The sequence below is a fragment of the Hylobates moloch genome, unplaced genomic scaffold (assembly GCF_009828535.3).
Source record: "Hylobates moloch isolate HMO894 unplaced genomic scaffold, HMol_V3 SCAFFOLD_3, whole genome shotgun sequence".
Lineage (NCBI taxonomy): Eukaryota > Metazoa > Chordata > Mammalia > Primates > Hylobatidae > Hylobates > Hylobates moloch.
The window spans coordinates 14,883,217-14,889,093 of NW_026652278.1; positions in this window are offsets into that span (position 1 = coordinate 14,883,217).

Consider the following 5,877-nt stretch of genomic DNA (forward strand, 5'->3'; position numbering starts at 1 on the left):
CAGGCTTTCGAGCACCACCGTGTTCCCCTCATCCAGATGCTGGTGCCCACAGCAGAAGCTGCTATGGTATATCTGGTCCAGCCACAGCCTCACACAGGGCTGGTGCCTGTGCTGGTGCCTGGAGCCACCCACTGTGCTGCAGTAGCGAGGCTCCCTGGCTGTGTGCAGTGGCCTGACCCCGCACTCACTTGCTCACACACCCCTCGCTGCTCTGTACCTGGCTTGGCACCTGGCTCACTGTGGGATCTGGGCCAGTAGTATGAGCCAAGTGCAGCCTGCTAGGTCAATTGAGTGGAACAAGCCCAGCAGGCATGAGCAAAACTCAAGCAGAAGTGCCACCAGCCACAGAGGTTTCTGGCTGGCAAAGTGACACCTGAAGGATCCTGTGACACAGTGGCTTAGACAGATGACTGTCTGTGGCAGATGACTGGCTGTCTCCAGTAGCCACTCTCTCCATCTTTATAAGCAATAGAATTGTATTGCTTGGCTGTGTTCCCAAGCCCCCCTTGCAGCAAGGGATGGCTGTGGAGGTTTCGGGCAGAAGAGGTGTCTTACTCCTGGGCCTTTCCATGGTAAAGATAGGGCATGTGCTTCCCTGGTCATCTACATCCTTCCTTCTGATGAGTGAGTGAAGAGAACTAGACCCAGAGATGAAAACCACACATTGAGGAAAACCACACATAGCTCCCACCAGTCCTGGACACCTGTTGCTGGGCTGCTTCAAGAAGGAAAATAAATGTTTCTCTTGGGGCCTACATGAGGGTGGAGGGTGAGAGGAGGGAGAGGACCAAAAAACTGTTGGGTATTATGCTTATTACCTGAGTGACAAAATAATCTGTACACCAAACCCCCACAACACTCAATTTACCTACATAACAAACCTGCTCATGTACCTCTGAACCTAAAATAAATGTTAAAAAACAAACAAAACAAAAAAAGAAATGCTCCTCTTATTGAAGCTACTCTGTATTTGGGGTCTGTAAGAAAAGCAGCGTAGCCTGAATATAAATACAACAACTGCTCTTGTACTAAGAGAGTGAGATGCTATCTCTTCAATTCATCCTTTCCACACTGATTTGAAGTGTCACCTTTATCACAGGCTATGCTGTTTTCTCTGGAATACAAAGCATCAGTTAGAAGCAGTGAACTAGAAATACATGTTCCCAAATAGATAGACCTTCAAAGCATAGTACTGAATGAAAAAACGATTACCCACAACAAGATTTATGGCACAGTAACATCTGTGTAAATTAAGCCTCTCTCCAAACCCACACTATTTTATTTCGAGGATACACACATTTATTCAAGGACACATATGAAATCATTGGAGTCAGTGTCCAAGGAGAGGGATAAAGGAGGAAAAAGTAGACATTTACAAGAGAAGGACTTTGCTCATATGATGATAATGGGCATACACTGAGGAGTGGGGCTAACTCCCCACCTGAAGTTAACACACACACACACACACACGCACACACACACAAATATGCACCCCCACCCCCGAATACATGCACACCCACACTGTGAAGAACAGGAATCGGGGGGATTTGGGTGACCAATACGCTGTCTGGAGCCCATGACCAGGGTGAGGCATTTCCATTAGACAAACCAAGATGGGGTTGGGCACATCCTAGACAGATCCTTTCAGGGCCTGATTTTGGCCTGAGCTTCATAGAGAGGTTTTCTTAAATGATACTGGAGTATCTGCTCAGATGCACTGACTCAGATGCCAAATGAGGGTGGCAATTCTGGGCACCCAACTGGAGGCAAGATGAAGAAGCTTTTGGCACAACACTCCTGAAACGGAAATGTGGGCATCCATCACCTGGGACCTTGTTAAAATGCAGATCCTGATTCAGGAGGTCTGGGCTGGATCTGAGCTTCTCATTTTTCTCCAAATCCCAGATGCTGCTGCTGCTGCCCTACGAATCACACCTCGGGTGGTGAGCCCCTAAAATACCTAAATGCATTTTTGGTAGGCCAGTAAATAGAATTAAGAAAAAATAAAAGGAAGAAATGGAATCAAGAAGCTCTTGAGGTCCTAGCATTTTCCTAGGATTGTCAGCTGCTGAAACCCTTGATTTATGACTAGACAGTTCCCAGAAAGCGTTTAATTGCTTCGTATCCTCTGTGTTTTCTTTATCATTAATGAAGATACTTGCATAAGAAACATCTCAGGGAACTCTCTAGCTGTTTAATTTTGTGGATTTGATGTAAGAAAAAGCCGCACCACATCCGTTAATTATGTTCATGAAATTTGCCATATGAGAAAAAAGTAGCTGGGGAAGCTGGTAGAAAAACTGTTATAAATTAAAAAAGAAAATCTTACATGAAAAAGCATCACTGTAACAAGCAGAGCCTTCGCGTGGCTGGGAAATGGTTGAAGAGTGTGAGTTAGTAATTGCTTTGATTGGATCGGGTGAATCATAGGAATTGAACAAACACCACTTACTAAACTCAGAAGACTGCCAACAATTGCTCACGCTGACTTGCCTCACAATGCTTACAGCTCGCGAGTGGAAACATTGCTGGGAGTACGCGTGAACGAAATGATTTCCTCTGGGATTCTTCCCTCAGTGAATTGTGAATCCAAGGGCTTAAAGTTCTTTCCTAGATATGTAGGAAGGCCAGACCTGTGGAGAAAAAGCTAAAGTGAGTCTGAGGAGGATGTCTGAGGATGTCATATAGATACACAGCTTTTTAAAAGGTGGAAGTGGGGCAAGGTGTCATTCAGGTGTGTGCAGAGAAGTGGTGTCATCTAGGTGTGTGGATACTAGACAGGAATATCTCAGAACCACAGTCTGACTCCTGGGCTGTCAGAGCTTATAGAGACCTTAGGAATTGTCTAGTTCTCTTTCCCCAGTATGATTTTAGAGATAAGGGAATGGAGATGCTGAGTCGGGCAGCGCTTGCTCTGGGTGACTTGGATAGTTACTTTCAATGTGGGGATTTGCACACAGGTGTCCTGGCTTGCAGGCCTGATAACACTACTGTCTCCCTTTATGTCTCTTCAGGCTGTCTTTCTTCCAGTTCATTCTCTAGCTCACTCCTGCAGGAGACTGGCTGGAGTCTTAGTAAGCCCAGCTGATCCAGGGGGCCAGTGACTTCAACTATGGCCTCAGATACTTTATCGGCCATGGAATTCTGAGCTTCAGTGAAGTCTCCCACGGGCATCTAAATTTTAAAAAAAGATTAAAACAGAGCTGCCTCCGCTGAGCTCAGAACCAGGTGGATAGCAGTGCAATGGTCAATGCAGATGCCAGATGGTTTTCACCATCCGTAAAAGCCATTTCTGGTTGATAATGAAGGAGGGTGGGAAGCAAAACGAGAACGCAAATTGCCTTGTCCCTGTCTTTGGAAAGAATGTAATACAAATGGTTTTCAAGTGTTTTGCTTTGGTCTCTGTGTTTATTTAATTATGTACTTGTGTATATCATCTACCCCAATAGACTAAGCTGAGATACATCATTGATGCTGCTAATATTTTAATATCTGAGTATTGATAAGAGACCAATAGAAAGTTAAAAAATGAAGGCCTGCTAAGATCCCGAATCAGGCAGGTTGGTCAATTGTCTATTTTAATGGGGGACGTTGGGTTCTACTGGGTGACCCAATGTCTCTCCCAGGAGAATTCATCCTTTTCAGTAGCCTCCATGAAGCTCTAGTTGACAGTGGATTGTATAAGGACAATGACAGCTTGCTGTACCCATGGGAGCTCTGAACAAGTGTGGATGCTCACCAGGAGAAAGGGGAACATGCAGGGAAGACCAAGTTTGGGGGACATGAGGGCCTTTCCTGGCATGGGTAAAGAATGCTGTTTAGTTCAACAGCAGTGTTCCTTTCCACATTTGCCTGTTATGAGAACTCATGCAATATTTAGTGAGCTCTTACAATTCATTAAGCAAAAGAGAGCCCCCTGCAGTACCGGTGAGGGTAAATTGGATCATATCTTGTGACTCATAGATTTTCCTTTGCTGAGTGTCTCCCTGGAGAAACCTCCCCAAGGAGGCATATAGGAACATGTCTATTGTAGTGAGGGTTGTAATAGCAAACTGTTGCAAACAATCTAAATGTCCATCAACACGACTTCTTTTCCATCGGTTCAGATACATGTATGTAAATGCACAGGGAATGGTCTAGAAAGGCAGGCACAACCACTGAGGGAGAGATGGAGATTGAGGGTGAAAGTCAAAGGGAACTTCAGGCTTATCTGCTTTTTATGAAACAGGAGAATGCGTTCACGTGCTGCTTATATCATCAAAAATCATTTTTTTAAAAAAGGTAGAATCTAGAGAAGGCACCCAGCAGGTACGATACAGTTTTCTTCCTGCATCTATCATGCAAAGAGAAAGGGAGGGAAGGCTGAGATCAGCTGCTGGGCTCTCTAGGCAGGAGGGCAGGCTGGGTTTGCATCTGCTCCGTGCCCCTGGCTGATATTCCAGTCATTTGAGGAGGAGGGAGCCAGGCTCATGGATTCACCTGCTAATAACAGATTTTAGGATAATGGTTCTTACCCTAAATGTGTCAGAATAACTCAGAGTGCTCATTAGAAATTTGTTTTCCCAGGCCTCACCCTCAGTGGTTCTGATTTAATGAGCCTGTCTTGTGGTCCAGCACTCTGCATTTTTAATAAGCACCAGAGCTGATTCTGACGAAGGTGGCTTTTGGGCCACACTAAGAGAAAAATGACACTTTCCTATTATTTACCCTTTCCTGAGCCATTGCCTCATGGTCTCCTTAAGGATGAAATTTAGGGTTGTTTCTCTTGTGACAAAGGTCCACTAGCCAAGACGGGGCACAGGGAGGATCCACTGTCCTACTCAGGCTGCCAAACTCCCAACCCTGAATGTCACATGTGTGTGCCTGCATGCACATGTATGACACAACTGAAAAATCACCCGAGGGCTATTCTCATTCTCCACTTTGTCTAAAAAAAAAAAATCAGGAAAATATCTCACGCTACATAAGGCCACCAGCATGAACTTAGATGTGTTCAGATAATAATTCCGAGGAAAGCATAATGAGATGTGGCTTGGGTTCATCACTGTGCTTTGGCAGGAGATGTATATTAATGGAAACCCAAATGAAGAGCTTCTGCAAGGTCAAGGTCCCCATCTAAATGTAACTGCAAAGAGCTCTTCACTGCTACATATCACAGTGCAGATGCCAGATGGTTTTTACCATCCATAAAAGCCATTTCTAGTTGATAATGAAGGAGGGTGGGAAGCAAAATGGGAAAGCAAATGGCCTTGTCCCTGTCTTTGGGAAAGAATGTAATACAAATGGTTTTCAAGTGTTCTGCTTTGGTCTCTGTGTTCATTTATGTATTTGTGTATATCATCTACCCCTAATAGGCTAAGCTGAGATACACCATTCATGCTGCTAATATCTGAGTATTGATAAAAGACCAATCGAAAGTTAGAAAATAAAGGCCTGCTAAGATCCTGAATTGAGCAGGTTGGTCAATTACATATTTTGAGGGTGGTATCTTTGCACAGAGGGCCACCACAGAAGGTGCCCTAGCTAGGGCCTGAATCTTCAGGAATTCGGGGAGGTCCAGGGATGGCCAGAGAGGGATGCTGGTGATCAGAGAACCAAGGGAAGAAAATGGAGCCATGGTAAAATTCGTTTTTTTTTTTTTTTGAGATGGAGTCTCACTCTGTTGCCCAGGCTGGAGTGTAGTGGCACGATCTTGACTCACTGCAAGCTCCACCTCCCAGGTTCATGCCATTCTCCTGCCTCAGCCTCCTGAGTAGCTAGGACTACAGGTGCCCGCCACCATGCCCGGCTAATTTTTTGTATATTTTAGTGGAGACGGGGTTTCACTGTGTTAGCCAGGATGGTCTCGATCTCCTGACCTCGTGACCCACCCGCCTT